This window comes from Miscanthus floridulus, chromosome 6 (assembly GCF_019320115.1).
Source record: "Miscanthus floridulus cultivar M001 chromosome 6, ASM1932011v1, whole genome shotgun sequence".
NCBI lineage: Eukaryota > Viridiplantae > Streptophyta > Magnoliopsida > Poales > Poaceae > Miscanthus > Miscanthus floridulus.
The window spans coordinates 100,498,304-100,520,518 of record NC_089585.1 but is presented as its reverse complement, the minus strand read 5'-3'; the positions used below and the strand labels follow the sequence as shown (position 1 = coordinate 100,520,518).

The 22,215-nt window shown below is 39.0% G+C and overlaps 1 pseudogene; it reads left to right on the top strand.

Annotated features, from left to right (window-relative positions):
- Positions 1-80: 80 nt before the first annotated feature.
- Positions 81-14,701, top strand: LOC136460906 (uncharacterized; annotated as a pseudogene).
- Positions 14,702-22,215: the final 7,514 nt, after the last annotated feature.

Genomic DNA, 22,215 nt, shown 5'->3' with positions numbered 1-22,215 from the left:
AGACTGTTGAAAAAGATGAAAATTTTGGTTATGATGATGGAGGTCTTCAATCATTTCCTGTTATTCCTGAACCTGATCCTATGCCTTCTGTTGGTAATGGTAAAAGTATGTTATAATTCTTGTTTTCTGTCTTTTTGTATAATTTATCTTTTTTGTTCTTTTTATCTTTTCCCCCCTATGTGCTTCTTTATTTTCAGCTAAATTTGATCCTGATATTCAAGAAGTTCATGCTTCTTAGTACAAACTTCATCGATCCATAGCTGATGTATCTGTGTGTTACCTAGTATCTTCTTTTTATTTTTTATGTTGTTACATGTTCTCTTGATATATTGTATTATCTTTTTTTCTTATTTTTTGATTTTTTTCATTTTTTAGGCTTTTGACTATAGTCGTGCTAAAGGTATGACCTAGTGGATTAGCTGTTAGTTTAAATGTTATTTTTCTTTATAAGTTGTTTTATATATGATTTCTTTTGTTCTCTTTTACTTTTAGGCATTGATGATGTTGGTGGTAGTAATTTTAAAGTTATGTCCAGATCTAGGAATCCTCTTGCTGATATATCTAATTCAAATTCTGTGAAGAAAAGTTGTCTGAAGAAATCAGTGTTTATTGGACTTGATAGTTCTCTAGTTACATAAGTTGTTAATCTTGAGAGGAAATATGTTCCTGATTCTATATCTCCATCTTCTGTTCCTGGGTTTACAAGATATTTTTCGCAAAAGGTTAGCTTTTTCATCTTTATTATGTATGTTCTTTTTTTGGTATATTTTTACTTATATGCCTTTTAGATGCTTTAATTTTGTATTTATATTTTTTAGCAGAGTGGTGGTGGGTTGAAGAAACCTAGCTTGCCATCTTCCAGTGTTAGTGTTTTTACCTTTTTCTATTATTGTACCTTTTTTCATTTTATGTTTGATTCCCAAGCTCCTTTGGTAATGCAAACTTTAGACTTTACTCAGTACTCTCCTTCCCCTCATGAGGTAGTCCCCAGTTTGAATGTTCGTACTTCTGGTGGTAAAGTGTGTTCTTCATCAAGATCTAGGGAGCAGGTACTCTCCTTTGGTAATACAACTCCTACTAGTCTCCAATTTTATTTTGTATCATTAATGATCTATATTTATTTTTCATATTATATTTCTCCTGTGTGTTTTTTTGTGGGTGCCTGTGAAATTTCTATGTGTAAATGAGACTATCTTTACCTTAGAATGAAATAGGCAATTCTTCTTTGTGCATAAGTTCTTGTCGTGTGTTCTACGGTCTTTAGTGTTTGTTTGTTCACTTGATTCAGGCAATTAGCTATATCATTATGTAGAATGGATGAGTACACTTCTGCTTTAGAGTTTTTAGCATTATAAGCTTTGGATAATATCAGTGGTCTATGCTTGAGAAGGTAAATGGTCTAACGCTGATCATGACTAATTAGTATTTTATTTATGTTTTTGTGTTTCTAGGTGTCTCCAGATGTTAAGGTTGTTGGTTCCAAAAGTTTTGTTCAAAGTGTAGGTGAAATGACCAAGAAGACCAATGCTCTATACAATTCTAAATTGGATTTGATTGGGTCTAGTAGGAGTTCTCCTATTGTTCAGCCTTCTTGTAACACCCTAAAACTTGCATTATTTTAAAAATAGTAAATTTGATTTATTTATGCAATTATGTGTGCATTCAAATATAGGAAAATAATAATTTTTGTGAAAATAAAATCAATCATAAGGATTTATACATGTTGATGCACTCATGCTGGAGCATTGTATTTAATATGTTGAGTGGTTTTGATTTAAATTCAAAAAGATCCAAAAATCATTTGGAAATAGAATTGGAAAATTTATTTGGAAAAAAGGAAATGTTTTTCCTCCCCTCCCCTTCTCCAATTTTCGGCCGCCGGCCCTTTCTCCCGTCGGCCCACGCGCCCCCTCCTTTCCCCTTCCCCGCTTCCTTCCTGGGCCGGCCCAGTTTGGGTGGAACCGCTACCGCTGCGCCAGCCCAGCACCGAGCCACAACTGCCGCCCACGCCTCTGCTGCTGACAGCCCGGGCCCGCCTGTCGGCGCCGTCCCCCACCTCCGCGCGCCCCGCGTCCACGCCCGGTCAAGGCAAAACCGCCGCCGCGTCCACGTCGTGCGCCGTGGGAGCGTCCCCTCGCACCTGGCCTCTACAAAAGGGAGCAGTGACCCTCCGCTGCCCTCCCTGCTGCCTTCCCCACTCCCTCTCGCACTCGCTTGAGCCCAAGGAAGCCACAACCGTCGCACGAAGAAGCGCCGAGGTCCGCCGGCCGCCCCTCCGCATGGTCCACCGTCTCTGAGCCGCCGTCGACTCCGTTTTTCCCCACTGTGAGAACCCTCTTGCCCCCCTCTTTCTCCCTATGCCTTCAATTTAGTGTTTCATGGCCTTTAGGGCTCGTTTTGCGTGCGCTCGTGAGCTCCACGCCGTCGACCATGGCGACCACCGCCTCAGCCATGTCCTGTGGCCGCTCTCTCGGCCTTGGCGAGCTCGCCCGCACCTTCTCTCTCCTCCGGTGCCCTCGGTTCTTCGAACCGTGGCCCATAGTCACTGAACCGCACATGCCGGCATGCCCCTAGTCACCGGCCATGGTGCTCCGCCGCCGGAAACACGGTTCCCGGCCGTTGCCTCCTCTCTCTCCCTCCCAGATCTAATCCGAGCCGTTCATTTCAAATCCAACGGCTCACATAAGCCGATACCCCTTCGTGGGTGTTTTTGTTAAAGAGACCCCCCCCCCCGAGTTTGGTGAATTAGAACCCGCAGTCCTCGGCTATTTAATTATTCTGAAATTTATTTATTTAAATCAAAAAATAGTTCATCCTATTTACAGAAATGCCACTGGACTTGTTTTGCTCATAAAAACTTCGTTTTAGCTCCGAATCGACCCGTTCAAATTGCGTTAGTTTTGTAATTGCATAATCTAAGTGTTAGTACCACTGTTAATCATGTTTGCAACTTTTAATTTTCATGGTTAGGTTTACTTAATTAATTTGCTATAGGAAATCGTGTTTAAATCATAACTTTCGTGTTTTAGCTCTGATTTTCGTGAACTTCGTGTTGACGTGATCGTAGCGAGACATAGATTCTTTTCATAAACATTTTATCTTGTTTTCTATACTACTAGTGTACTATTCTAATTGTAGGATTGTTTGCTTTGCATGAATGCCTTTGGAATGTTGTATGTTGCCATGTTGGTCACGTTCAGACGGTGAGGAGAACGTTGGAGACCAAGAGTTCTTCGATGACCAGCAGGACCAGCAGGAGTTTGCTAACCAAGGCAAGTATAGCATGGGATCTACCTTGATGCCTATTCACATTTATTAATTACTCATTTGCATGTGTCTAATTTCGATACCCGTAAGGACATCCTAGTGATTGATTATCCTGTTTCCTTGTTCTCCTATGGGTTATATGCATATGGGTAGTTTGCTAGTGCTCAATATAACTATACATGAGCTACATAATGAACAATGATTCTATGGAAAGAAAAGGTATAAGTTGCTTTTAAACAACTGAATTATAGGGCAAAGGAGCAAATGACTTTTGATCATGATGCTCTCGGCCCTCCATAAGGACTTATCTGTCGGCAAAAGCTAGGACTGACAGTGCAACTATGAGAGTCACATAACTCCGACTTTAGCTCAGTAATGAGACCTTTTCTAGCTTGTTAGAGGTTACCTTTATGGCACAAAAGGGGCTTGCCATGTTGGGTATAGGGCTGCCTCTGTTCCTATGTGTATAGCCGTGATGGATATATGCCATAGGAAGGGGGGTTCCTACATCTGCCTGCCAAGGAAACCTAGTGGCCCTAACTTGTTAGAGAAACCTATGAAATGGCTTCATAGTGTACCCTGCCCGCTCACCTTAGCAGTGATATGAGAGTAATTAACCCGGGCATATGGGAATCATAACTCGTGGTGAATGTGCACCACCTCTGCAGAGGGTTACAAATTGTTATAACAGCCGTGCTCACGGTCACGAGCGGCCTAGAAAACTCACAGAATAACTAGTTACTTATTGTTGTTCATTTATGATGTTATACGATGATAATATGATCTAAATAATTTAGATATCTGATTATGTGGGTTTAAATGGGAGCTTAAGCATGACTTGATAATAGTTGATGATAAAATCTTGACCTACTAAAAGTGCTAACTGCAGTAAACCAGTGTCATCCTTTTTGAGCTTTCATAACCCCATGTTAACTTGTTAAGTACGGGAAGTACTTATGCTTGTTTACTATCTATATTTGGATAAAAATCCTAGATGGGTAACAGATGACAACATGTATGAGGAGTTTTTTGAGGACTATTAGGCTTGTGGTCAACTAGTTGACCATCTCTGTGTTGGAGCTACCACGAGAGAGCTATCTTTTTACTTTTCGCTGTGTTGTGTAAGACTATGTGATGTTATTAATCGTGATGTAAGATACACCGTAATGATACTTCTTATAATTTATCAACTTGTGTGTGTGACTAATCCCTAGGCACACATGAGTTTAGTGCATTCAATTTTATCCTTAAAATTGGATGTGACAAATTGGTATCAAAGTCATGTTGACTGTAGGATGCAAGCCTAGTTAGAAATGGTCATTTTAGCATCTTTGATCCACTGGTTTCCTGCTTACTGTCTTATTCTTGTTATTTTACTAAAATATTTATGCTTTTCATACCTTACTCTATTATATAAAATTGTTGATTCTAATTTTATCTTACTCTAAATCTATAGATGTCTCATAACCCGAAGACCGCCTGCCTCAGCACTGCAGGCTACCATGCCATGTTCACCCCCCATGCCCCACAGGTGGAGAAGGAGATTGTGATCATCTCCGATGATGAGGTGGAACCCTTGATCGAGGATGATGAGGAGTGGATGGCTGCCTCGACACCTGCACCTGCTCCTACTCCAGTTGTTGCACCTGTCTATGCTACTATAGCTACCCCAGCGGAGTCATCAGCTACTTCACCTATGCCTGTGCCATCCCCAGCTGTCCCTATGGTGGATGAGGAGATAGGCTGGAAGTGCAAATACTACTTCAAGCCAGCCCCGGAGATGGCCTACTACCACACCCTCCTTACTCATGTGCTGGATGACTACTACCCTGATCTGCACGCCTCCATCAGCTATCACTGTGCAGAGTACCCGCATCCTTTGGAGGCAACCTTTTAGAAGGTGGAACTAGTGGTCACCGCCTGGAATGACATAAAGAATGGACATGAGGTGGAGACTGTCCATCGTGCCACTGCTAGATGGGCCCATGCATTGGATGGCATGGAAGATGCAGCGCAGAACGCCTACATCTACTACCATAGTTGTCGTTTTGAGGCCATGAAGGAGGATCATTTTAGATTCCTTCCTCACAATAATCATGAGGGTAATTGGCATGTCCTGGCACCACTAGAAAGTGATCCAACTCTGGAAGCAACTGTGCAACATGTCCATGCCATGCAGGGGGTAGATGAAGAGGTCAAGGGAGAGCTACGAGCATCGCAGAGGGCCAAGAGATGTCTCCAGAAGCAAGTTGATGAACTGCGTGCTCAACTTGGGCTGCTACCGATCTACAAGAAGAAGCGTCGGTCGTTCACCATGATTGACACCGCCCCATAGGTGTTAGGTGCCATGTTTAAAGTTGCGACGTTGTTAGTTTGTATGTCATGTCTAGTCTTGTTCTGTCTTATGAACTTGAGTGATTAGATGTTTTTAAACTGTGAACTTGGATGATTTGGAGTTTGTTTGATTGCTAGAGATTTGTGGGCATGTCTACAAATTCCATAGAATTGAACCTTAAGTTTAGATGATGTCTTAATGCAAATGGGTCATTTTATCTTATCTCTGCTGTGCTGATTTCTGGAGCAGCCTGTGTTCTTTATATTGTATCTCGAAATCTGGGCTGCCAAAAATTCTGAAATTTTTGTAGAGATATCTAGACTTCTGTATCTTTCAAATGTCTCTAGAATCACGTCAATAGCTGTTCAGGTTTGTGAGATCTAGTTGTCATAAGTTGATGTTTCTACGCAGACTAGAACCCAGAACAGATTCGGTTTAGCTCTGTTTTTGACCATGTATATACCAGATTCTGTAAAAGTGTTCTAAATAAAAGTTGTAGCTGATCTCCTAAGCTTTCCAACCGTTCTTGGTAAACCTCTGTGGGATCTCTAAAACTCAAGTTATGATAGATTTATCGAACTGCTATAATTAAAATCTTGTCCAGAAAGTTTTTAGCATTGTTCATTATCTTTCATAAGCTTTCTATAAATTGGAAATCTCTAAAATTTTGCGCATTTGTTGGAAAACAGATGGCCGTAAGAGGAGGAAGAGGCAGAGGCCGTGGTCGTGGACGTGATGCTCTCATAAATCCACCACCACCGCCACTAGTGACTATGGAATAATTGATGGGAATGCAAGCGCAGTTGTTGCAAGCCATGATGCAACGTTTGGATAATGAACCTGCAAGAGGACCACCGCCTGTTAGGTCAGAGACAAGCGTGGAGAATTCATGAAGGGTCACCCTCCGGTGTTCACTCATGCTTTAGACCCCTTGGAGGCAAACGATTGGTTGCACGCTGTGGAAAAGCAACTTAACATAGCACAATGCAATGATCTTGAGAAGGTGTTGTATGCTTCTAGTCAACTCCAGGGAGCAGCTGAGGATTGGTGGGATTCTTTCCAGTATGGATGCCCCAACGATGCTCCTGCTATCACCTAGCAGGAATTCAAGGACAATTTCTGGTCTTATCATATCCCTGATGGACTTGTGGAATTGAAGCAGGAGGAATTCAGGTCCCTCAAGCAAGGATCCATGACTATGGCGGAGTATCATGACAAGTTTGCTCAATTATCATGCTATGCTCCAAATGATGTAGCTGAGGACAAGGAGAAGCAACACCGCTTCCTCAAGGGACTTTATGATGGACTGCAGCTCCAGCTGATGTCCAACACATACCCTAACTTTCAGTCCTTAGTGAACCGCGCTATTGTGATCGACGATAAGCGCAAAGAGATGGAAGCCAAGAAGCGGAGACTTCAAGGGCAAGCTTCTAGAAGCAACACCCGCCCATGTGCCTATCCCCAGTAGGGTTTTCAGCAGAGGAATCAAGGACCATCTAACTAGGGAAACCATGGTTAGTACCCTCAGCGTAATCAGTTCCAGCAACGCCCTCAGTACCAGCAACAGTTTGGTAATCAGCGTCCCCTACAACAGACCGGCAATTCGGCAACACACCAGGGAATGCCCAACAATGCTCCTATGAAGAGTGGTGCACCCAATAACCCCAACACATGCTATCACTATGGAGAAGTAGGTCATTATGCTCATTAGTGTCCAAAGAAGCAGAACTAGCAAGCTCCTCAGAACCAGAATGGTAATCCAAAGTTCAACACCCAACCACCTCACACTACTAAGGTGAACTATGTGTCATCTGATGCAGTTCAGGAGACGCCCGAGGTCATGTTGGGTACGTTCAGTGTCAACTCTATCTTTGCTATAGTACTTTTTTATTCCGATGCTTCGCATTCTTTTACTTCCCAAGCTTTTGTTAGAATGCATAGCATACATTTATATGCCATAAAAAACCCTATACTTGTAAATTCACCAGGAAGTAGCATGCCAGCTTCTTATTGGAGTCCCTCAACTAGCATTTCCTTAAGGGGGGTAGACTTCAAAGTGAAACCTATTGTGTTGAGAACAGCGAGAATTGATCTTATTCTAGGAATGGATTGGATGAAACAACACCAAGCAGTGATTCAGTATCAGGAGAAATCTGTTGTTGTGACATCACCCAATGGAGATAGAATCTGTGTAGAAGTGGTAGTGCAAGCTCAGCCAACAGCCACTATGAACTAGTTGGATGGTGATGCCAATAAACTAGATCGTGTTGTGGAGGAGTTCCCGGATGTCTTCCCTGATGATTTGCCAAGTATGCCACCTGACCGAGACATTGAATTCATTATTGAATTATTATCTAGAACTGCATCAATAGCTAAACATCCATATAGAATGGGGGTTAATGAATTAGAAGAGCTTAAGAAACAACTAAAAGAGTTGCAAGAAAAAGGTTTCATACGCCCCAGTTCTTCCCCATGGGGGGCACCTGTGATCTTTGTGGATAAGAAGGATGGTAGCCAACGGATGTGTGTGGATTACTGTTCACTTAATGAGGTTACTATCAAGAATAAATACCCTTTGCCTAGGATTGATGATTTGTTTGATCAGTTGAGAGGAGCCTATGTGTTCTCCAAGATTGATCTCCGCTCAGGTTACCATCAGCTAAAGATTCAAAACTCAGACATACCCAAGACAACATTCACTACACGATATGGCTTGTATGAGTATACCGTTATGTCTTTTGGATTGACCAATGCACCTGCATACTTTATGTATCTGATGAATAAGGTGTTCATGGAGTTTCTTGATAAATTTGTGATGGAATTCATTAACGACATACTGGTATTCTCCAAGACTGAAGAAGAACATGCTGAACATATAAGGTTGGTCTTGCAAAAGCTTAGAGAACATAAGTTGTACGCTAAGCAGAGCAAGTGTGAGTTTTGGTTGAAGGAGGTCTCTAATCTGGTTCATGTTGTCTCCAATGGTGGAATAGTAGTGGATCCAGGCAAAGTACAAGATATGTTGAATTGGAAACCACCAACCAATGTAAGTGAGATTCGTAGCTTTTTAGGATTGGCTGGATACTACAGGAGGTTCATTGAAGGTTTTTCCAAGCTTGCTAAGCCTATGATAGCTCTATTGGAAAAGAATGCTAAATTTGTATGGTCTGATAAATGCCAGGCAAACTTTGATGAGCTAAAGAAGAGATTGACTATAGCTCCAATGTTGATTTTGCCCGATTTAAGCAAGAACTTCTCTATATATTGTGATGCATCTCGTTTGGGCCTTGGATATGTGCTTATGCAAGAAGGAAGAGTTGTGGCATATGCATCGAGACAATTGAGGAAGCATGAGTTGAATTACCCTACTCATGACTTGGAATTGGCAGCTGTGGTTCATGCTTTGCAAATTTGGAGACATTATTTAATTGGGCATAAGCGTGATATCTATATAGACCACAAGAGTTTGAAGTATATCTTTACCCAGTCAGATCTGAATCTGAGACAACGTCGTTGGTTAAAATTGATCAAAGACTATGATTTGGAAGTGCATTATCATTCAGGAAAAGCAAATGTCATAGCTGATGCACTTAGCAGAAAGAGCTATGCCAATGGGCTTCGGATGACATTTATGTCAGCAGAGTTGTGTGCTGAAATGGAGTATCTCAACTTGAGTTTCATCACTAATGCAATGGAATTAGTGATAGAGCCTACATTGGAGCAAGAGATACGCAAAGGTTAATTGGAGGATGAAAAACTTAAGGAGATAGCGAAGAATGTAGTGCTTGGAAGGGCACAAGGATTCAGGATGGATGAGAATGGTACTCTTTGGTTCAGGAAAAGGATATGTGTACCTAAAGTGAAGGCTATATGTGATGCAATTCTACAAGAGGCACATGAGTCTGCTTATTCTATACATCTCAGAAGTACCAAGATGTATTTGGATCTTAAAGAGAAGTATTGGTGGTATGGTTTGAAGAGAGATGTGGCTTTGTGTGACACTTGTCAAAGAGTGAAAGCTGAGCATCAAAGACCTATAGGGTTGCTACAACCAATGAAGATTCCTGAGTGGAAATGGGAAGAAGTTTGTATGGATTTTATCGTAGGTTTGCCCCACACTCAAAGAGGTTATGATTCAATATGGGTAATAGTGGATCGACTCACCAAGGTTGCTCACTTTTTACCAGTCAAGACTACCTATATAGGTGCAAGGCTAGCAGAGTTGTACATGGAATGGATAGTGTGCTTACATGGTGTTCCCAAGAAAATTGTGTCTGATAGAGGCACTCGGTTTACGTCGCAATTCTGATAGAAAGTACATAGATCTTTGGGGACAAAGTTGAATTTTAGTTCTGCTTACCACCCACAAACTGATGGACAGACTGAAAGGATCAACCAAATTTTGGAAGATATGTTGAGAGCTTGTGCACCGCAGTATGGTACTAGTTGGGACAAGAATTTACCATATGCTGAGTTCTCGTACAACAACAGTTACCAGAAGAGTCTCAAGATGGCACCTTTTGAGGCGTTGTATGGACGTAAATGTAGAACGCCTTTGTTCTAGAATCAGACTAGTGAAACTCAAGTGTTTGGACCCGATGTCCTTATAGACGCAGAAGAACAAGTGAGAATAATTAGAGACAACTTGAGAGTGGCTCAGTCCCGACAGAAGAGTTACGCTGATACTCACAGAAGAGAGCTGACTTTTGAAGTTGGAGATTATATGTACTTGAAGGTGTCACCATTGAGAAGTGTGAAAAGATTCAATATGAAGGGAAAGTTGGCACCGAGGTATATTGGACCTTTCAAGATCCTAGAGACGTGGAGAAGTAGCCTATTAGTTGGAACTGCCTGAGAGTTTGTCAGGTGTGCACGATGTGTTTCATGTTTCTCAATTAAAGAAGTGTTTGCGAGTACCAGAAGAGCAAATTCCTTTAGAAGAACTTGCTGTTAAGGAAGATCTCACATATGAAGAGTATCCGATAAAGATCTTACAGACGGCAGAAAGAGTTACAAGGAGCCGAGTTATAAAAATGTGCAAGGTACAGTTGAATCGGTATACAGAGGATGAGGCTACTTGGAAAAGAGAAGAGGATCTACGAAAGTCTTATCCGTAGCTGTTTGAGTAAGCAATCACCCGAATCTCAGGGACAAGATTCATCTTAAGGGGGGGTAGAATTGTAACACCCTAAAACTTGCATTCTTTTAAAAATAGTAAATTTGATTTATTTATGCAATTATGTGTGCATTAAAATATAGGAAAATAATATTTTTTGTTAAAATAAAATCAATCATAAGGATTTATACATGTTGATGCACTCATACTGGAGCATTGTATTTAATATGTTGAGTGGTTTTGATTTAAATTCAAAAAGATCCCGAAATCATTTGGAAATAGAATTGGAAAATTTATTTGGAAAAAAGGAAATATTTTTCCTCCCCTTCCCTTCTGCAATTTTTGGCCGCAGGCCCTTTCTCCTACCGGCCTGCGCGCCCCCCTCCTTTCCCCTTCCTCGCTTCCATCCTGGGCTGGCCCAGTTCGGGCGGAACCGCTGCCGCCGCGCCAGCCCAGCACCGAGCCGCAACTACCGCCCACGCCTCTACCGCTGACAGCCCGGGCCCACCTATCGGCGTCATCCCCCACCTCCGCGCGCCCCGTGTCCGTGCCCGGTCAAGGCGAAACCGCCTCCGCGCCCACGTTGCGTGTCGTGGGAGCCTCCCCCCACGCCTGGCCTCTACAAAAGGGAGCCGTGACCCTCCACTGCCCTCCCTACTGCCTTCCCCGCTCCCTCTCGCACTCGCTCGAGCCTGCGGAAGCCAGAACCGTCGCATGAAGAAGCGCCGAGGTCTGCCGTCCGCCCCTCCGCACGGTCCGCCGTCTCCGAGCCACCGTCGACTCTGTTTTCCCTGCTGTGAGAACCCTCTTGCTCCCCTCTTTCTCCCCATGCCTTCAATTTAGTGTTTCATGGCCTTTAGGGCTCGTTTCGCGTGCGCCCGTGAGCTCCATGCCACCGGCCATGGCTACCACCGCCTCGCCCATGTCCTGTGGCCACTCTCTCGGCCTTAGCGAGCTCACCCGCACCTCCTCTCTCCCCGGTGCCCTTGGTTCTTTGAACCATGGCCCGTAGTCACTGAACCACGCACGCCAGCATGCTCCTCGTCGCCAGCCATGGTGCTCCACCGTCGGAAACAGTGTTCCCGGTCGTTGCCTCCTCTCTCTCCCTCCCAGATCTAATCCGAGCCGTTCATTTCAAATCCAACGGCTCACATAAGCCGATACCCCTTCACAGGTGTTTTTGTTAAAGAGACCCCTCGAGTTTGGCGAATTAGAACCTGCAATCCTCGGCTGTTTAATTATTCCGAAATTGATTTATTTAAATCTGAAAATAGTTCATCCTATTTACAGAAATGCCACTAGACTTGTTTTGCTCATAAAAACTTTGTTTTAGCTCCGAATCGACCCGTTCAAATCGCGTTAGTTTCGTAATTGCATAATCTACGTGTTAGTACCACTGTTAATCATGTTTGCAACTTTTAAATTTCATGGTTTGGTTTACTTACTTAATTTGCTATAGGAAATCATGTTTAAATCATAACTTTCGCGTTTAGCTCTAATTTTCGTGAACTTCGCGTTGACGTGATCGTAGCGAGACATAGATTCTTTTCATAAACATTTTATTTTGTTTTCTATATTGCTGGTGTACTGTTCTAATTGTAGGATTGTTTGCTTCGCATGAATGACTTTGGATTGTTGTATGTTGCCGTGTTGGTCGCATTCAGACGGTGAGGAGTACATTGGAGACCAAGAGTTCTTTGATGACTAGTAGGACTAGCAGGAGTTTGCTAACTAAGGCAGGTATAGCATGGGATCTACCTTGATGCCTATTCACATTTATTAATTACTCATTTGCATGTGTCTAATTTTGATACGCGTAAGGACATCCTAGTGATTGATTATCTTGTTTCCTTGTTCTCCTACGGGTTATATGCATATGGGTAGTTTGCTAGCGCTCAATATAACTATACATGAGCTACATAATGAACAATGATTCTATGGAAAGAAAAGGTAAAAGTTGCTTTTAAACAACTGAATTATAGGGCAAAGGAGCAAATGACTTTTGATCATGATGCTCTCGGCCCTCCATAAGGACTTATCTGTCGGCAAAAGCTGGGACTGACAGTGCAACCGTGAGAGTCACATGGCTCGGACTTTAGCTCAGTAATGGGTCCTTTTCTAGCTTGTTAGAGGTTACCTTTATGGCGCAAAAGGGGCTTGCCACGTTGGGTATAGGGCTGCCTCTGTTCCTATGTGTATAGCCGCGATGGATATGTGCCATAGGAAGGGGGGGTTCCTACATCTACCTGCCGAGGAAACCTAGCGGTCCTAACTTGTTAGAGAAACCTATGAAATGGCTTCATAGTGTACCCTACCCGCTCACCTTGGCTGTGATATGGGAGTAATTAACCCAGACATATGGGAATCGTAACTCGCGGTGAATGTGCACCACCTCTGCAGAGGGTTACAAACTATTATAACAGCCATGCTCATAGTCACGAGCGGCCCGGAAAACTCACAGAATAACTGGTTATTTATTGTTGTTCATTTATGATGTTATACGATGATAATATGATCTAAATGATTCAGATATCTGATTATGTGGGTTTAAATGGGAGCTTAAGCATGACTTGATAATAGTTGATGATAAAATCTTGACCTACTAAAAGTGCTAACTGTAGTAAACCAGTGTCATCCTTTTTGAGCTTTCATAACCCCATGTTAACTTGTTAAGTACGGGAAGTACTTACACTTGTTTACTTTCTATATTTGGATAAAAATTCCGGATGGGTAACAGATGACAACGTGTATGAGGAGTTTCCTGAGGGCTATTAGGCTTGTGGTCAGCTAGTTGACCGTCCCTGTGTTGGAGCTACCACGAGAGAGCTATCTTTTTACTTTCTGCTGTGTTATGTGAGACTATGTGATGTTATTAATCGTGATGTAAGATACACCGTGATGATACTTCTTATAATTTATCAACTTGTGTGTGTGACTGATCCCTAGGCACACATAAGTTTAGTGCATTCAATTTTATCCTTAAAATTGGGTGTGACACTTCTGTTTCGACTGATGGTATTTTGCCTAGTTATGCTCGCTTGAGTCATTCTTATGTCCCGAAGTCTCAAGGTTTATCTTCAGGTGGGAAGGCTCCTTTGCATGGTCCTAGGCATTTTGTTAACCCTGGTCCATTGTTCTGTGGTGATTATGAAATAGAGAAGTGCAAGTTCTATAAAGTTAGTAAATCTGAAGTTGATAACTATAAGATTCTGTGTCAGTTGGCTTCTTCAGAGTTTCAGAAGTAAGTTTTTCCCCCTATTTATTCTTCTTTTTTTATATTTTTGTTCTGACTTTATTTTGCATGTTTCAGTGAAGATGCAGTGTCTTTGTCTGGTGTTTGTTGCACCTTTTGGTCCCGTGGAGAATCATTAAAGCCTGGTGGGTTTGTTAATACATTTGTGGTTTCGTGCTTCTATTACAGCTTGTTTTCAAATCTTAATGGTCATCCAGATTTCTCAAAAAGGCACTACTTTTTCCCCAATATGGGTGTAAGTTTTTGTTGGTTATTGTTCTCTATCTTTTGATAGTTATATTGTTATTATTGTATTTTTTTGTTCTGATTATGGTTTTATTTAGGATAATCCGTTACTTGATTTTGATCAAGCTGACCAGGTTCTGTTGATGCGAACTTTTCAAAGGTCTGCTAAGGCTAGACCTTTGCATCAATCCAATATGGTACAATCTTTTTCTTTTTACTATCTCTTGTTCTATTTTCATGTGTTTCTTCCTATTGCTTATTTTTTTCCAGTTGTTCTTCCCTATTTTGCACTAGAAGCATTGGTTTGTGTTTGTAGTTGATATCAAGGACCATCATTTTGTTTTCCTTGATTCAACAATCAGAATTCCATGTATCATGAAGATATTAAGCACAGGCTTATATGTATCTTTCCTTTGTTTTTGTATTGAGCTGATTCTTTGTGTTTTTAAAATTTTTTGTTCTAATTTCTTTTGATGTTATTACAAATAAACTCATTTCAGTATGATTGGGACTAATTTGTCCAAGTTGACATGGATTTCAGCTTTTATGGTGTTGTGTATCCTAAAGTTCCTGAGCAGCCTCTAGAAAATTCGTGAGTATATGATATGTTTCTATTATTTTCCATGGTTCTCATGTTATTGTTGTTATTATTCTTTGTTTTTTCTTGTATATGCTTCATGGTTTTTTTTCTTTTCTAGGTTATTTTATTAGTATTGATTTAGTTATATTTCTAGTTTCTTGCATTTACATTCAAGTTGTATAGTATTTATGTGTCTCTATTTGGTGTAACTCTTATGCAATATTACAATAAGTGAAGTCAATATAGTATTTTTTATGAAGTTGAGTTTTTTTTAATTTTTTTTGTCGTTCTGATTCTAACATCTATGCTATGATGTTCCTTGAGTATTGGACTTCTCCTTAGGTTCTTTTAGGCAACATGTTCAGTCATGAAGATATTCCATCAATCAGAGTTAAGATTGCTAATGAGCTTTTTTCATCACAAAAACACTAGTATGAAGCATCGTGTCTATGACTACAAACTTCAGGTTTGTTTCGAAATTTAATTTTCTTTTTTTTATGTTTATATCATGACCTTTGTTTTTTCTTGTAATAGGACTAGATCCTGCTAGAGCTCTGTGCCTCATGATTCAAACTATTTGCAATCTATGTAGTTCTTTTTTTACATTTCTCTATCATTTAGGCAGTTGCATCTGCCTTAGGAAATTTAATTGAAACTCAGCATCACATATTGTTTTGTCCTTCACTGAAGTTTTTTATCTAGATACATGATAATAGCTCTTACATCATAGTAGTATATTTCAAATATAAATATATGTTATTTCTATGTCCTCATTTGTGGTGCTAATGCTTTTTTTGCTGATGGTCTTCTCTCTTCTTGTGCATTGCCTTCAGTTGCCTTCTTCTACTTCTTTTTGCTTTTTCCACTTGGGCCTGCATTTCAAATTTTGTTAGTAATTATTTATGCATAGTATCATGTGTTGCTTGTCCGTTGTAAATTATATATAAATAATGCTTAGTTCTGATCCCTTACTTCTGTTTGCTGGTTTCTTGTTCTTTTTGGCTTGTTTTGCTGCCATCTTCTCTGATTTCTTCTACTATTGTCTTCAGCCTTACTAGTTTCTTTGGTCATCCTTTGTTCTTTATCCTTTTTGGATCCTCTAGATGTAGACTCTCTTCATTATGTTCTTGATCGTGTGTGGAATCATCTTGCTCTTCTTCAATAGCCTGTTTGATTAGGTCTATTTCTTGATCAATCCAGTCGAATTCTTCATCAAGGTAATTCATCAGTTCTTCGCTCTTTGATCCTTTAGATGTTAGCAGTGCTGCTTTCCTAGATAACACATTGAATCTAAGCAGCTCATTGGTTGTAGGTGTTTCTTCTAGCTATTTACTTATCAATTTTGATTCCTTCTTCCTTCATCTGTCAATGAAGTACTTATCAGGTATCTCATATATTTCTTCTTCTACTGTCACTTTTAGTATGTGACAGCATAGTATTCCATCCTTGCTGAATTTTGCACAGATGCAACTAAATTCTTCTTTGCCTTTGGTAAGATCAGTTATGACTACATACTTTCTATTTGTTTGTAGCTGATGAACTCTGTTTGACTTGTGCCATACCTCAAAGCATTTTCCATCTTCTATCTCTTTGTATTTTAGCCTTTCTGTCATCTTGAGCAGGAACTAAAACTTTAGGAATATATTCATGTTATATAGTTCAGCTGCTTGTAGCTCTATCTTGTATCCAGTCTGTAGTTCTTTAGGTCTCTTTTGTTTTCTCACATTTTCTTCAGTATTTTTCATTATGCTAATTATGTCTACTATTCTTTGGTATTCTTTCATGAAACTGAGTATGTTTATGTAGGTCCAACATTGTCCTTCAACCGAGCATTCGTCTGCTCACTTCTTTCGGTGCTTTGAAGAAATGGATAGAAGCACTCTTTGAAATACACTGGTATGAATCTGTTCTTGTGTTCTCACATCTTGTTGAAGTATTTATTCTGTTCTAGCTTGTAATCTACAATCATTTTCTGCCATAGGTGTTCGAATTCTTCTTCTGTTACTGAGTTGTTGACTATGTCTTCAAATCTCTCTGGTAAGCCTTCATTTACTGCAAAGCACCTTCCATTCTTGTTGTAACATTTTGACTTTATATGAAAGAAGAAATTCCTATGAATTGTTTGCGGCATTATTGTTTCTATGGCTGCTCTCATAGCTTGGTCTTGGTCTATAATTATTGTCTTTGGATGTTTTCCTCCCATAGATTCTAGGAATGCCTCAAACAACCATTTGAATGTTTTTGTAGTTTCATCAGAGATGAATGCACATCCAAAGATAATTGTATGTGCATGTCTTGATATCCCAACTATTGGCGCAAATGGAAGGATGTATCTATTTATCATGTAGGTCATATCAAAACTTAGGCAATCTCCATACTCTGCATACCATTTTAGTTATATGCCTTCTCTCTAGTATATGTTCTTCACTTTGTTCTCTTCATCTACATAAAATTTGTAGAAGAATGTTGGATCTTCTGTTGCCCTCTTCATAAAGTAGTGCATCACCTTGTTCATGTCATTTCCTTTTAGCTCCCTATTTATCTTTGTTCTCTCATTCTGGACGTGCGTTGTTTTATATGGTAGGGCTATCACACTGCCTCTTAGATATGACAGTATTGCAATCATCTTTCTTGTTGGTATGTTATTGTTGTTTAGTGTCCTTATCATTGCTTTCTCGATGTCAGTCATATATTTCCTACTGTTGAATAGTTGATTCCTGTCCTATGGACTCAACTCATGATTGTAGTCTAGGTCTAGCCTTGCCACCTTCCATTTTCCATTTTCTAGTTTAACTTCCATCAACACAGGGCAGTTTGATTTGATTTGTATGCTTGTTTTCCTCTTCGTTCCTTTCCTCTTTGCTTCATCATTCATCAATTCTTCTTCTTCTTGTTCGTCTATCTTCTTCTTTGATGCTTTTCCATATCGGTGACATCTCATCTCCTGTTTGTATACTTCATTGTTCCTTTTCTTACTTGTTGTTCTTGTTGTATGTGTAACAACCACTTCGAATCCTACTATGAAGCCATAGAAGCTGAAGAAATGGTGTGCATCATCTCTGGTTTTGAATTCCATGCCAATTTGGGGTGTATACTTGCTGTCAGTATCTACATTGTTCCCATCTGTAGCTGCTTCCTGTTCTCTCATGATGAACTCTTCAACTTCTTCTTCTGTAAGTTCCTGACTTCCATTTCTTTCATCATACTCTATTGCCTATTGAAGTGATTGTTCAGCAACTGAATAATCTGATGGATTCCATGCATCTGTGCTCTCATTTCGATAGGTAGATGTTCTAGATATTGCAGATGTGTTCTTCTCTGTACTCATAGAGCTGGAATCAACCTGCAGCAATAAGTTTTTGTATGGTTAATCTTCTTGACTTTTACTGTTTTTGTTCTCTAGTTTTTTTTATTTCTTTTTGTTTTTCTGCATACCTCCTGTACTTGCATTGAGTCGAATATGTTTGTGTTGTTTAATTCCTGGTTGTCGAATACTTCCATTGCAAAGTAGTCTTCTTGGTTATCCTGTTATGAATCAAGGCAGTTATTCTTTGATTATTTAATACAACACTGCTACTTTTGGACAAATCATGTCTTATTGTGGACTTACATCATATTGTGTTGTGAAACTAAAATTTTAGTTGTAGTTCTCATTTCCTTCTTGCAGTGATGTGCAGTTTGCCTACATGTTAAGAAATTTGTGACTTTTTTCAATTATGTTTGCATTCATTTTTTATTGATATTGAATTTTTAGTTTGACTTACCTCATACTCTGATGTTGTGTTGACTATTTGATTAATTGATGTCATGTTGTATATTTAAAGCCACTGCTGGTCCTAGTTTCCTACACAGCAATTGAAGACGTATTATTGTACTATAATAAGTGAAATGTCTTTTTTGTCTATGGTACATTTGAATTTGCATTTACCTGTCTTGTGTGTCTAATTATATCTTCTTCTTGAGAACTAGACCATGTTTGATGCATAAGTAGTGCTGTCAATGGTCCCTGCAATAGTAAACTTATCATTTTTTGACAATTTTTTCATATTGTCTTATTTTCTTATGTTCTGTAATTTCATTATGTTTACCTAGTATGCCATTAATTATGCTTAGTCTAAATCAAAGTCTTCATTGTTCTCCATTCTCTGGTTTTGCCATTCAGTGTGTTGAGTTCTTGGTATTATCCTTGATCCTAGTACCTATTTGTGCCATTGTAAAGATTTGATCAATAAGACAACATTGTTAATCAAATTTTGATAAGTTGAAGTGTGTTGGTAAAGTTGATTCTAATGCTTAGTTTTACCTTGTTTGTTGCAAACATGCCCTCTCCATCTATATGTCCCTACATCATAATCATCTTGAATCAGTTGATTTCATTTATGATTCCTCCAAATCAATACATCGATTTTTCTTTTTATGATCCTAGTGGATCTACTTAGGTAATTGATTCTTTCCCCTTGTGTTCTTTCTATTTCTCGTTTGAATGAGATTTTTGTTTTTACTAACTTGTAGTGGTTCTACACTCTGTTCTGGTTCTTCTGTTTCTTCTCCTGACATCTTTTGTTGGCTTCAATTCAGCTTCTTGTCTTCGTAGGTTTGAGTTTTCCACTCTGGTGGATGTTTATTATCGTGGTGTTCATGTAGGATTAGATCTCATTCAATGTAGATCTTTTCTTTTTTGCAGATACCACCTTCTATATTCCCTTTTCGTGTGCTTCAAGTTGATCCTTTTTTTATTTGGGTTTTTTCTTTTTTGTTTGTCTTATCTTTTTTGTTTTCTTGTGGCCCAAATTTTTTGGTTGATGCCTGCTATCATTTACTTTGCTGTTGGATCTTTTAATTTTTGGCCTTTTTACCTTTGGTTGGGCTTTTGGTCCTGTTATCTGGACTTTTTGTTGTAGGCCTTTTTTATGGGCCTTTTTAATCTTGTGGCCCATCTTAGATAGGTGGTTACTGCTTTTTCTTTGTGGTTTTCGTCTTCTTTCCATCGTGTGCATTTAGATATTTCTCCTGTTACAGCTATAATTATTTCTCCTGTCGGTTACAGCTGCAATTATTTCTCGACCCTGTTCTACCTTTCCTTCTTTACTCCATTTCTCCTGTATTCCTTCCATTTCTCATTTCTTCCTTCCTTCTATTTATTCTCTTTCTCCCTCCTATCTTGTGTGTCTTGTGTACTTCTTCTCCCTGTCTTTTTTCTCTCATCTGTTTGTGTTTCAAGAAGGTTAGTTCTTTGTTTTGTTTAAGTTTTTGTATTCTGTTTCATTCGATTCTTTTCTTTTTGTTGTTTCTTTTTTATTTATTTATTTTCTTTTCTTCTTTTTTTTAAATCAGATTGCTTTTTGACTATGAACATGTATATAGTTTTATTGTCTTTATATATATATATTACATGTTCTAATTGATCTAAAATAGAATACAAGAACATCAAGGGTGCTCTATCAAGGGTGCTTTTGAGAAGTCCATCAAGGGTGCTCTTTTCTTAGTTTTGGAAGGTAGGTTTTTTTATCTTTATTTTCTTTTTACCTATTTTTTTATTCTTTTTGTTTTTAATCTTGTTATTTATTTGTGCTAGTTCTTTAATAGTCATCTTTTTCCCTCTAGTTTTTATTAATTTATCTATATACAATTTTCTATTCTTAGCTTCTAGCCTGAAGTATATTATGCCCATTATGCATTGTATTTTTCCAAAGTACCTCTTTTGTGCATTTAGTCATTATTTTAGTTTCTTATCTTAATGGGTTAGTAGTTACTGGATACTTGCTTCTTAATTTCTAATGTGTTTATTTAATATGATTTAATATTTATATACTAGCTAATTTTACATGTAGTGGTATGTATTAGGTTAGTATTTGCTTTGATTGTTTAATTGCAATTGGTAATTGCTTCTATCATCTAGTTTTTTATTTTAAATGTGTCATTGGTTCTTTTTTTTATAGTTTAGTTGTGTATAATTTATTGTTATTTATTCACTATAACTATGATGTATGTTTACTATAAGTACAGTTATAGTGGTCTTCTCTTTTTTTTAATTGTTGTAGATGGATGTTGCTCTTAGCTCTGGATCATTTTCCATTTCTAAGATTAAGCTTTCTCATCATGCGATGGAGGTCCTTGATCTAGAACCTGGTCAGTAGGATCATCTGATGGCAGTTAGGAGTTCTATTATAGATATGGGTGTTTATGATGATGTTATGCTTGTTGCTCGAGCTTGGAAGGAGATTCGCGGACTGTTTATTGTGAAGAATCTGAAGTTCTGCAATGATGAGTATGATGACAATGTCTATGCCCTTGCTTTTGAGGCATTGCAACCTAGTTTCTTTTGTGGTTATCAAGTTTTAGTTGGCACTGGAGTTCTTCATATCTGTCAAGTCATGAGGATTGAGGAAAGGAACAATTCATTCAGCGAGTTCATTGAGATTCTAGTTCCTAAAAAGGTTTGTATTGTGTCTTTTGATATTTTCTTTAGTTTGTTAATGTGTATCATTTGTTTAAGTTGTTTTGGAATCATTATTTTTTTTATTTTTATATGTTTTCTTTATATGGTAGGTTGTTGATGATGTTCCCTCTATTCTACACAGTGAACTTATTTCATTGTTTGTTGCTGATCATTTGGGCTTACAAGCTGGAGAGCAATCCAAGCTTATCGCTGCTAAGGGTGCTCATTCTTAGGACAATGTTAGACTAGTTGCTTGTGTTATTAGGCACTTTCTTGGGGAATCTTTTGTGTCGAAGATGAAGCATGCTTTAGATTCTATGAATTCTTGTGTTTATGTCCTTGTGCCTGATGATGAAGTTGCTGCTCTAATGGCTAGTTGATCATTTGAAGTTGAATTTGGTCAAACTATGTCTTTCCATCGTGTTCTGAGCTTTGAAGTTCAATCTAAAGATGATGACTGTTACCAGTCTGTCCAAGTTCGTATGCTTTGGTTGTATCATCCTTTTGCCTAATCATTGAGGAGCTTCAAGGTCTATTTTGGTGATGATGATGTGCAGTGTTTTGTGCCTGTGCCTAGTGTCAGGTCCATTTGACTTTCATCCTGTCTGTTTGGAATATCTTTTGTTTTGTTGGCTGTATGGATAGTGTTTGTTTGAGCCTCTACTTTTATATTTTTATAATATGTTAATTGTTACTGTTTTATTTTGTCAATGTGTGTAATAAATATTTTCTGCTTTTTCTTCTTCTTTTCTTTATATATGTTTGTCCTTGTTGTTAATGATTTGGAGGCAGTGAAATATTTTTTGTATATTTGGTGGCTGTGAGGTTCAAGTTTGCTGACCTAGTGTCTTCTATCGAGTGGCTAATTAATAGGTAAATTTTTTTCATATAATTTTTTGGTTCTATGTAGTCTAAGTTATGTCACTCTTATTTTTAATTAAAATTCTTTTTGCAGATGTTGATGATGGAAGGCCTTGGTCATACTGATGATGAAATAGTA